The sequence below is a fragment of the Aethina tumida genome, chromosome 6, assembly GCF_024364675.1.
Source record: "Aethina tumida isolate Nest 87 chromosome 6, icAetTumi1.1, whole genome shotgun sequence".
Lineage (NCBI taxonomy): Eukaryota > Metazoa > Arthropoda > Insecta > Coleoptera > Nitidulidae > Aethina > Aethina tumida.
The window spans coordinates 8919505-8932806 of NC_065440.1; the positions used below are offsets into that span (position 1 = coordinate 8919505).

General features: G+C 30.0%; 1 long non-coding RNA gene across 1 annotated transcript; it reads left to right on the forward strand.

Annotated features, from left to right (window-relative positions):
* Positions 1-1829: 1829 nt before the first annotated feature.
* LOC126265863 (uncharacterized) lies at positions 1830-9976 on the forward strand. Its single transcript, XR_007548319.1, has 6 exons — positions 1830-2056; positions 2112-2422; positions 3195-3256; positions 5654-5753; positions 7632-7731; positions 9573-9976. It is a non-coding gene; the product is annotated as an uncharacterized LOC126265863 (long non-coding RNA).
* The last annotated feature ends 3326 nt before the right edge of the window (positions 9977-13302 follow it).

The following is a 13302-nucleotide window of genomic DNA, read 5'->3' on the forward strand; positions in this document are numbered from 1 at the left end:
GTAAATCTTTGGTGCGTTTTTTGAATTGTTCAAAGTGCAGGCTTTTCACAGTTACAGGTTATAAAACTTTGGAGCGTAATATTTAGTGGAGCTGCATGGCTTATCTAGACGAATATTTGGTAGACGTATTCGATTCTTATTGCGAGTATCATAGGTGTGAATGCTGCCGTGGATTTTGTATGTGGTTTCGTTTAATTTGGTATATAATAAACATTCGAGTATGTAAATTGAAGGCAGTGTTAAAATTTTAAGATCAATAAATGCTTGTTTAGCATCTGCCTAATAATGTAATCCTGCTGGTATTCTTAATGCCCTTCTCTGAAGAGAAAACAGTCGGTCTGCATGACTTGAGTGACCCCAGACAAGTGTGCCAAACGCAATATTGAAGTGTATAAACAAGAAATATGCAACCAATTCTACCTTCAGTTCTACATTGCATTTATGTTGATTGAGTAGAAATATGTTTTTTATTAATTTGTTTGCTACATATTCGATATGATCTGCAACCTACAGTCAATAAATATGCCCAGAAATTTTGTTGGTTTAATATCATTTGAATTTTGTCGTATTGAGAATATCATATTTTCAGTTTTGTTTTCATTTAAACTCAAAGAATTGGCAAGAAACCAATCTTTTAGGATTTGAATATTTCTGGACATCTTCAAGTGCAAGCTGACTAGTGAATCACTTTGGCACGATATAGATGTGTCATCAGCAAATAGAATCAACTCATTTTCATCTGGAATTGGTATATCATTGATATAAATCAGGAAGAGTAGTGGGCCCAGGATTGACCCTTGGGGTGATCCATTTGTAACTGTTTTTTTACTGGAAAAACTTCCCCCCCAACGTATGTTTATTAATATCTATTTGTTATATAACTAATTATAAGATTAATACTCTATGCCACAACTCCATAGTAATCTAGTTTGGAAATCAATGCCCGATGGTTCACGCACTCGAAGGCTTTACTGAGGTCACAAAATGTCGATCCAACATACATTTTCTCCTCAAAGCCATTGATTATATAATCAATAAGATTTATACAGGCTTTGGTGGTACCTTTGCTAGCCCTAAATCCATATTGGTTTTTAATGAACAGATTATTATTTTCAAAATATTTTGGGCTAATTAGTGACATTAAAAATAATCATTTAATGAAAGTTGCACATTCGAATATAATCGATATCTTGTTTAAAATAAATCGCCCCCTTTTATCTGTTGCAACGAGTCTTTCAAAATGACTTTGATTTTACCGATTTAACATCCATAGTAATAAAATTACCACCGGTAGGCCGTTACAGCTTAATTCGTTTCCCATCTTTGGGTTACGAAGAATTGGATTTGTATGGTTTTCACTCGAAAACAACTGAGTAGTTTCGATTCGAAGTCTACAATTCCCTTGTAGAAATTACATCTTGATTTGTTGGTGTCAATAAATTCACAAAATTCTTTTAACGTAGCAACACATACAGGGTGTGGAGATACGGGAAAAAACTTTTGACCATTTCTTTTGTTACTATACACTTTCGTTTTGACGGTTCTAATGTTTGATTTTGTTAGTATAATTTCAAATTGCACGTTGAAAGCAGAACCTACATAGTTTTTATACACGAACTTTGAGGATTTATCGATTTACCTGTTGTATTCTTAATCACATCAGAGTATGGGACATTCAAACATGTGTCGCCGTTGTCGCCTCACTGTACGGATTAAAATATTCTAAAAAAATAATTAATTAATAAAAACTTTGGTTTTGTTTTGATTTTAAAAAGTGTTTCTGTTACTGTATGAGTTGTCAGTGGTGTAGCTTCTGTTTAACGAGCAGAAGGGTCGAGGGGGCAGAAGTAGTGAAACGACTAATTATCGTATATTCTTTCCTGTATATTACAATGTAATTATCTGTTGGTAGACCGCACTGTATACATAGCTTGTGTCAGTCGCTATCGGAACAACCACGAGGTTAGTCAGGGACCATGGTTAATTTTCCAGGTTTTCCTTCGTCATCCCCTGGGATACTGATTGTATAAGTTGTGCTATATTTGTCCTGGTCATGGTGAGTGTTCCTGTTTATGTATTTTTTTGTTTGCATTTTAATTTATGTATTGTAGTTTAAAACTGAAGAAAACCAAGGACCACGTGTTGATACATAAAAGTTTAGTGTCTAAAAATCGTGTTTTCTTCGAAGCCACTCTATGTGAAGTCTCCAGGCACCCTAATTTATAAATACGGGAGGATTCCACGTAATATAAATTGTTTTAGTTCATCTTAATTTATCAATTTGAATATGTAATAAGTTAGTAATAATTTTAGACGACGACGACAAATATATATCTGTTAAACTGGAGGTTTTAAAAAAGAATTTCTAGAAGCGATGCCATAATGCTGTGTTCTTATAATTTATTCAAGCTACGAATTGAAGGTTAGTAACCTTTTTTTTATTTGATTATGATAAGAAAACGCATCATATGTTCTTTCATATACATTTTAAATATTTCATTTTAAACAAAGAAATAAAGTTAAAAAATAATTTTCTTTTTATTTAGTTATACCTTTTTTTAATTTAAAAACTAGTAGAATAAACATAATAATAATGTTATTTAGCTTAACGAAACACATTTCTCTTCGTGGATAAGGTAATTTCTATTAAATAATTTTATATCCATTCATGTAAACTAGTATTGATCCAATTGAATATATTTAATTTGTCTATGATATGTAATTGGTACAAATGTTAACTTACTTATCTGTAGGAATTAAATTACACTAATTTTGCTATCTCATTTTAAGTCCTGTAAGCTACAATCAATTAGATCTTGTCCACCGATGAATGTTCAACCTGTACAAATTTTAATTTTATTATCAGATAAATCAATAATCTAACTGTATAAAAAAACAATTTTTAAAAATTACATAATATTACTGTAAATAATAAACAATTGACTAATTATGACATATTAGTATGTGTAATGACTTTTCTACTTCGAAAGTACCCGGACAGTAGGCAGACACAGCATCTATAGATTTATATTTATTTTAGTTAAATAATTCATTTTACATACAATTAATAATGTTTAAGAACAAGTCCTACTGCAATTTTTTAATAACACAAAAAATTAATATTGAAATAAGGTTCTCAATACATTAAAATGGTGTTTTAAGTTTGTGTAAACATTCAATTTATTGAATTTTAGTAGTGGACAATGAAACAATGGTAGCTACCAGAATGTTGGTTTAGTTCTCTCAGGACAAATGGGTGAGTAATTTAACATTTAGATTTAGTTTCTTTTTAAAATGATCTTGTCATATTTTAATTAATAAATAATTCAACTTATTCATAGAATTATAATTAAACCATAACTAATTTGATCAATATTTTCTAATTTTAATAATGTCAAACGCGGATTTTAGTTACATTATTGTAATTTGAAAAATAAATAAATAAAAAATTAAAAATATTTTATTAATCAAAGACAAAATTTTAAAAGTATAGAATGACTAAATATCTACTGAAAATTCATCAAGTCTAGATTTCCAATGCTAAACAAATTTTTGAACATTATTTGTATTTTGATGCTCAAATTGGCATTTAGGTAAAGAGAAAGCGATTAGTCCATAAAACTGAACAATTTCTTTAAATTAAGTTGGTATTGTCAAAAATATTTTAAAAACGTACAATATTTTCAAATTTGAAAGTAAATACATTTTTTTAATTATCAGTAAATAAGTGTTTCACTTTAAAATTTATTTTATTAACAATTTTAAATATTTAAAGAATTTAAAATGATTATTAAATATGTTGTAAATTATTTGGTCACCGTTTTCTATTTATAATTTAGATTCTTTAGATCCTTTAGATTCTTTAGATTCTTTAGATCCTTTAGATTCTTTAGATTCTTTAGATTCTTTAGATTCTTTAGTTACTTTAGATTCTTTAGATACTTTAGATTCTTTAGATTTTTTAGATTCTTTATATTCTTTAGATTCTTTAGATACTTTAGATTCTTTAGATTCTTTAAATCCTTTAGATTCTTTAAATCCTTTAGATTTTTTAGATTCTCTAGATTCTTTAGTTTCTTTAGATCTAAATGTAGATTCCAGACTGAGATTTTCTATTTAAATATATATGAAAATGCAATTAAAAAATTAATCTACAAAAGAATAATTATTAAACATTTTTAAAATTAAAAAAACTTACTGTATTGTTCTTTAATATTTTGTATATGTATATATTCAACCTTATTTATTATTTTAGTCATTAAACTGAGAATTTCTATTTAAATATATATGAAAATACAATTAAAAAATTAATCTACAAAAGAAATAATTATTAAAAAATCATTTTTAAAATTAAAAAAACTTACTGTATTGTTCTTTAATACTTTGAATATGTATATATTCAGCCTTATTTTTTATTTTAGTCATTGACGCTGGAACAAACATTTAACTAATTGTGACATATTAGTATGTGTAATGACTTTTCTACTTCGAAAGTACTCAGACAGTAGTCAGACATAGCATCTATAGATTTATATTTATTTTAGTTATATAATTCATTTTACATACAATTAATAATGTATAAGAACAGGTCCTATTGCAATTTTTTAATAACACAAAAAATTAATATTGAAATAAGGTTCTCAATGCATTAAAATGGAGTTTTAAGTTTGTGTAAATATTCAATTTATTGAATTTTAATATTGGACAATGACACAATGGAAGCAATTTAACATTTAGATTTAGTGTCTTTTGATCTAGTCATATTTTAATTAATAAACAATTCAACTTATTCATAGAATTATAATTAAACGGTAACTAATTTGATCAATATTTTCTAATTTTAATAATATGAAACGTGGATTTTAGTTATTATACATTGTAGTAATTTGAAAAATAAATAAATAATTAATCAAAAATATTTTATTAATCAAAGACAAAATTTTATAAATATAGAATTACTAAAGACCTACTGAAAATTTATTTAATTATCCATTTATCTAGATTTCCAATGCTATACAAATTTTTGGACATTATTTGTATTTTGTTGCTCAAATTGGCATTTACATAAAGAGAACCCGATTTGGATTAAACAATTTCTTTAAATTAAATTGTTATTGTCAAAAATATTTTAAAGTTGATAAAAAACGTACAAAAGTTTCAAAGATTACTTGCAAGTAAATAATTTTGTGACTAAAAATTATATAATTACACATATGCAATTAAACGACAACACCAATATAATTTACTGGAAACAATTTAATTAACATATGTTACATATGCTCATAATACTAATTACTTTTAGAAGAATTGTTGAAAAACAATATTTTATAATCAGTATCTTTTGCCAACCTTTAATAATTTGTCTTCCAGAACTTTCACATACGTGAATATAATTTTTTAATTTTAACTATTTAAAGAACTTAAAATGGTTATTAAATATGTTGAAGATTATTTGGTCACCGATTTCTATTTTTAATGTAGTAAAATGTAGATTCCAAAGTGAGAATTTCGATTTAAATATATATGAAAATGTAATAAAAAAATTAAGGTACAAAAGAAATAATTATTAAAAAAATATTTTTTTAAATTTAAAGAAACTTACTTTATTGTTCTTTAATATTTTGTATATATTCAACCTTATTTTTTATTTTAGTCATTGACGATGGAACAAAGGAGGTGCCCAGAATGTTATAGTTTTCTCATGACATATGAGTGATCAAAGAGAACCTGATGTGAAAGAAGTGAAACCAAAGGTCAGTAGAATAGATACTTTAAATTTGATTAGTCAAAAGTAAATTTACAGTCTGTCTCAAAAATTAGGTGACTGATGTCAGATAAACGAAACGGGTAAACAAATCGTAATTTTTATTTAATATTGTTCCAATTACACTCTTTCATCATTTATACAAGATTGGAATTGTCTGTAAAACGATTCAAAACGAAGTTGAAGTCATTCCTTGGGGTCTTTTCTAGGACCCATGTCACCGTACTTTGAATCTCTTCTATAGTCAGAAGTCTGCTGGTGGTAAATCTAGTGAATATGGCGGATGTTGTAAAACAAGGCCCTTTTTGGACAAAAAGTCCTTCACTATTCTGGACTTGAGATGACTCATTTTTATGCAATAGTTGCTCTTGACATTTTGTGTCCAACACAGATAATTCTCTTCAGCAATCGATTCAAGAGAATTTAATTTCTATTTTATAATTCATGATTTTCGATGATGAAGTGGGAAAATGGAATAAGTATTAACACTTATAAGTTGTAAATTTCGTGAATGAAATTAAGGAAATTTATAGCAGCAGTCAGCTAAGTTTCGGGACAGTCCGTGTAGAAACAAAAATACACAAGTTTAAAAAAGTCATAGAAAACGAGTTAATTGAATTTTATTATTACATATATTTACATACAAATCATAAATTAATATAATTTTCTTGATACAGCTTTGAAATATAATTTTAATAGACGTAATCAAATTTACCCTGAAATAAAAATATTTGAAATAATAAACGTATTTTGATTATAGTTGTTTGATCAAAATTTTCAAACTTGAATGAAGTAGAATACATATATTTGTTGGACAATTCTATAAAAAAATATTTATATTTAAACGTTAAAAAGAAAAAATTAAAATACTTTTCAAGGATATTTGGTGTAATAAATGGAAATTATAAACAGTAGTAGAGTACATGGAACAATTTATTTTTTATCATTCTTCATTTCTTGTCGATTAAGATTTGAATGAATGGCAAATTTATTCTATTCATATACGCGAATATTGTTGATTAATTTGACATATATTTTTATATAACATTATAGTTTCTCTTTAAAATGAACATATTTTAATTAATAAACAATTCAACTTAATCATACAATTAAAATTAAACGTCATCTAATTTGATAAATATTTTCTAATTTTAATAATGTGAAACGTGGATTTTAATTACATTATAGTAATTTGAAAATAATAAATAATTAAATACAAAATAAAAAATATTTTATTAACAGAAGACAAAATTTCATAAATATTAAATTAATAAAGATCTACTAAAAATTCATTTAATTATTAATTTATCTAGATTTCCAATGGTGTACAAATATTAGAACATTATTTATATTTTGTTTTCGATGCGGGAAAATGCGAAAATTGACATTACGTAAAGAGAAATCCATTTGAACTATAATAAATTTCTAAGTAAATAATTTTGTGAGTAAAAATTATGTATGTAATTAGCATCGATACCACCAATATAATTTAATGGAAATAATTCAATTAAGATAGAAATGTTACATACGTTCTTAATACTAATTATATTTAGAAGTTTAGGTGAAAAACAATATTTTACAATCAGTACAATTAATTTAAATATTTATGAAAATACAGAATAAAATAATGTTAAAAAAAACTAGGCAAAACTTTGTACTGATGTCCATAGTTATTGTTATTTGATAATATATATATATATATATATATATATATATATATATATATATATATATATATATATATATATATATATATATATATATATATATATATATATTTTTATATATATACATTTTTAAATTGAAATCGACTTACAGTGTTGTCCTTTAATATTTTGTATATATTCAACTTTATTTTATATTTTAGTCATGGACGATGGAACAAAGGAGGTCCCCAAACTGTTTTAGTTTTCTCATGACATTTGAGTGATCAAAGAGAATCTGGTGTGAAAGAAGTGAAACCAAAGGTCTGTAGATTTAATTCTTTGAGTTTGATTAGTCTGAGGTATATTTAATGTAAACACAATCTGTCTTAAAAATTAAGTGTCCAAAAATACACAAGTTTAAAAAATCTGAAAACAAGTTAATTGATGGATAACTAAAAATTTTATTATTATATATATTTACATACGAATCATAAATTAATATAATTTTCTTGATACAGCTTTGAAATAAAATTTTAATAGACAAAACACATTTTACAAATTTTGAATTTTTCAGACGCATAAACGTAATAAAATTTACTATGAAATAAAAAACAATTGCAATAATAAACGTCTTTTGATTATAGTTGTTCGATCAAAATTTTCTAACTTGAATGAAGTAGAACACAGATATTTGTTGGATAATTCTATATAAAAATATTTATATTTATACGTTATAAAGAACAAAATTAAAATACTTTTCAAGTTTCAATGTTTGATGTAATAAGAATATTTCTTGGATCAAATTTGAGAAATTATAAACACAGTCCTAGAGTATGTGGAACAATTTCTTTATATATCATTCATAATTTATTGTCAATTGAGGTTTGCAATAATCTCAGCTATGTACTATCAGACAAATATTTTGCAGTCGAACCAAAGCCCAATTGAACAGTTGTAAGAATAATTTAATATATATTTTTCATTTTACATTAAAGGTTCTTTTTAAAATAAACTTATCATATTTTAATTAATAAATAATAATAATTTGAACAATATTTTCTAATTTTAATAATGGAAATGCGGATTTTAATTATATTATTTGAAAAATAAATAAATAATCAAGAATATTTTATTAATCAAAAACAAAATTTCATAAATGTTGAATTAATAAATATCTACTGAAATTCCTTTATCTAGATTTCCAAAGTTATACAAATTTTTGAATATTATTTGTATTTTGTTTTTGCTGTGGGAGATGAATTAAAATGCTCAAATTGGCATTTACATAAAGACAAACCGATTTGGACCAAAATTACTATTGCCTAAAATATTTTAAAGTTGATAAAAAACGTACAAAAGTTTCAAAGATTAGTTGAAAGTAAATATCTTTGCGGCTAAAAATTAGATAATTGCATATGTGTATGTTACCATAAAATGATACCACCAATATAATTTACTGGAAACAATTTAATGAAGATGAAAATGTTACATATGTTCTTAAATACTAATTACATTTAGATGAATATTTGTAAAACAATATTTTACAATAACTTTTGCCAAAAATTAATAAGTTGTTTTAAATTAATTAACTCATTCACTAATGTTTTGAACAACCTTTGATAAATTATCTTCAATAACTTTTTGAAAATATTGGAAACATTTTTTTTTTCACACGTGCATATTGTAACGAATTTTTGTAAAACATATATCTTTTAATTTTTAATAAATAAAAGTTTCAGTTTAAAATTTACTTTAATAATAAACATTTTTAACTATTTAAATAATTTAAAATGATTATTAATGTTGAAGCTTATTTAGTCTTTATTTTCTGTATATTTATATTTATACGTTGAAAAGAAAAAAATTAAAATATGTTTGATGTAATAAAAATATTTTTTAGATCTAATTATAAACACATTAGTAGAGTATATTGAACAATTTCTTTTTATATCATTCTTAATTTCTTGTCGATTGAGGTTTGCAATAATTTCAGCTATGTACTCGACGTACAATTAACTAAAATAGATTTTTATTTATCAAAGTTACTTGTAATTACTTTGTATGTTGTTTGTTGTTATTCCAATTTTAAATATTTCAGTTAAAGAAAGATGATTCAGTATAACAATTTTATTACCCACGTTTTTATAATATTTATGTTTTAGGTATTATGACAAGATGCTCTAAAATATAAAGGGTTCAATACGGATTTTCTACAACCACTGTCACAAAAAGATTAAGGATGAAGTCCATTCTATACATTGCTTCAAAGAAATATCAAGTACAGCCAATGTAAAGAAGAATATATTAGACTTTATTTACATAAAATTGGTGCAGTGGTAGTGTATTTATACTGCGGTGGTAGCGGTAATTTCTAAATGAAGTTTTCGCAATAGGCAGTATAGTATCATTATAGTATTAACAAATCACGTTATTAATGTTTCTGCACTACACACACAAATACACTTCAACTGCACCAACGTTTATGTGAATGAGCTACTAGTATCTGTGTACCAGATGTTGAAAATTAATCATTTAAATTTAAAAATTAAAATAATAAGTAGTCATGTATGTTACTTAAAATAGGTAATATTTTAAGTAACAAGTATAAATTGCCATTTATGTTATGTAAATTATATTAAAATTTAGATATTATTGAGTATATTATAGGTATTTAATATTGTCAATAATAAGGTTTATAATCTGCTTCCTCATAAACATTGGGTTTGTTAATTTGACAATTATTTCAAGCATTCATTAAAAACGAGGTGGTTTGTTGACTGTGTTTCTTAAATCATCATTTCAAATTGACCATTTATATTAGTATACTATTACAATAGGGTATTACAAGTCCTTCATATTTTCCTCAACGGAAAATGATTTGATTTAGTTAAACTAACATTTCTCCTAAGCCTCTTCTTTCCACGTCTACTTGGACCATCACCCGCCTCGCTGAGACTATATACACTGGCGTCGTCGTCCATGCTTTAGCACGGCAACTTCTTCCTATTAGCCATTCTTCGACTCACTCACACCACAAAACAAACACACCCCAAACAGCCTAAGATAAATAATAAAATTCGCAAATCTTCACCAAACGTGCCAAAAGGGCACTCGGTAGAGTGCACCCTAGAGAACCCACACACTAAGTTTCATAAAAAAACAAGTTATGGGCGAAAACAATACATAAACAACTATATGCTTCGGTTGAAGCACACCCTAATAACGCTAATAACATCAGCCAATATCAGAAAGGTCTTTGTTTAACCAGTTTTAAAATCCCTGCACACCAGGGACTTAGTGCTTAGTGATCAAGCGACCAGCCGTCCGTGTACTTTATTGTAAAACCTTTTGAGAAGTGCCTCTTCAGTTCAGTCATTCCCTGGTCTTGGTTACTAAACACTCCTTGGAGAATGATGGGGGGAATTCTCGTGGTCTTCTTTATCGTGTTGGTCCCCTTAATTTTGTCGTTGCTTGTAAGTTGTTTTGTTTTATTGTGGTCGTTGTCATTATCGATGTTTTCCGTTTCCGCGTCCACTTCAATAAGGTCCCACGTTCACGGAAGAAGGCCGCAACATCGTGCAGCATCAAAGATACCTCCTGGCTGTCCTCCATTAGCACGAGTTTGTCCGTAAATGCCGTGGCGGCGATGGTACGGCCGTCGGCTATCGTAGTCGTGATTGAGCTTCTCCATGAGTTCATCCACAACGAAGTTGAACAGAAGGTTACTCGGTGGGTGGCCCTGCTTCACTCCTCGTCGTATGTGTATGGGTCTGGTAGACACGGAGCCCACCCGGACAGGACGATGGACCAATGGAGGCTAGGTACCTTTTTGGCGGCTGTGATGGTGAAGCCGTCCAGTCCTGGTGCAGACGTGTCCCAGTTAGCACACGCCTGTTGGACGTCTTCGGTGATGGGGACGAATGTGGGTGAGGCCATCTTCGGTGTGAAGTCGGCATCGTCGGCTGGCGATGTGGACTCGAAAATTCCCCCGTACAGATCCAAAACGCTCTCGACGGATGGCAGGTCAGGAGCGTCGTACATCTTCTTGCCGCTGAAGATGATGTCGGCAAATGAGGCCCTGTTCCTCTTAAAAAGATACTGCGTACCCCAGTGAAGTACACCCTATCTTCAAAATTAGTGGTCAAGCGATCAGTTGTCTGGGTGGACGACCCGGGTTCGAATCCCGGACCGCTCACTTTTTCGCAGTTTTTCTATCGTCCCAAAATTTTTCAAAGTCCCGACCCACGTAAAAGCCTGTTTCTCTCACCCTGTAAACTCCAAACGTCAGCAATCTCACTCCCGTAACCGAACACCACCGAAACACACGTCACACTCGCGTCACACCTCCAACTCCCTGCGTCAAAATTACTTATGAACATATTCTTCCAATTTTATTTCTTACTGAAATATTTAGCTCTCTAGCTATTTCTGAAATATTTTTCCCTGTTCCTTAAAAAAAATTATTCTCAAACGTTTTTCTTCGTCTAAATTCATTTTATTCGTGATATGATTTCTTATAAAATATCTCTTGGTCTTGCCGAATTGAACGCATTTTCCAGGTCCAGAGTGACCACCAGTACATTCTCTTGTTTACTCCTCCTTTTTGTGATTTCCTTTGTTATGTGTTCCATCGCTTCTAATGTGCCTCTGCCTTCTCTGAATCCGTACTGTCTATCACTCAGTCCCCCTTTACTCTCTACCTGATACATTATTCTATTATTGATCATTTTGTCCAACAATTTTGCTCCAGCAGGCAGCAAGGATATTGGTCTCCAACCTCCTTTCTCTTTTGGTAACCACGCAACTTTTGCTCTTTTCCACACTGTTGGGAACACCCTCCTCGTAAAGTAAATGACATGTCATTGCCTTAAATATTTACAATGTATTTCTATTCTAGTGTTATACAAAATGATATAAAAAATAAAAATATAAAATACGAAATATAACTAACTTATACAAAAGAAAAACACTAAACTATAATGTTTCGCAGCAACCACGGGCTGATCCCCAACTAGTAGCGTTCCTGGGTCGGTAGGTCCGGTGGTGTTGTCCTCCTCGTACCCCGGAATCCCCTGTTGTGCCGGAAGATACGCCTCATGAAGCTTGAGTGAATAGGGCCGCCCCATTTGACGGTGCTGTTTACACAGCTGGTTTTAAGATGTTGGGTAAACCTCAGGGCGTCCTCGGTGGGGCGGTTACATCGTGGCCAAATACCACGGGCCCCGATAATGATGGGCAAGAACTCAAGTTTCTTCCCAGGCCATCTTAGCTTTGCAGCCTCGACGAACCTGGGATTGTTATAGGTGAACTTCTTACGGTCCCACGCGATGTCAAGGCTGTCTCCCTTCTTCCACGATACCTGAACATCCGACACGACGGTGACGTTGTGGGCCAAGTGGATGACAAGATCGGGTTTAACGAGGGCCCCATCCCGATGACGTACATGCGGTTCCACCTCGGTCTGCCATCCAACGTGCCTGGTGTGGTCGGCCACCTTCGCCACTGTCGCGTTGTGCCTCTTTATCCGTTCGTAGTGGACATGGGGGCACGCCTGGAGAACGTGCGACACACAGTCGCACCTTCTCCTTGAACCTGGTTTCACTCATACCAGCCAAGTTCTTTGCACGCAGCTCACTCATAAACTCACTGTTTACATCACTGGTATGATGTTCGCATGCAAGCATGCTGCAGTTTAGGCGTTCAGTGCATCACCAGGCCCTATGTGGCCAGCTCGGGTACGCATGGTCGCCATCCATGAAACACGAATGACCCTCTTACAAGCCTTCCCGCAGCCGCCCCAAAATCCGTCCATTTTCCTTACTACGCAGACTAGAGGCTCCGATACCTCCAAATACCACGGCCGGACCATTGGTCTGGTCAGGATCGCGACAT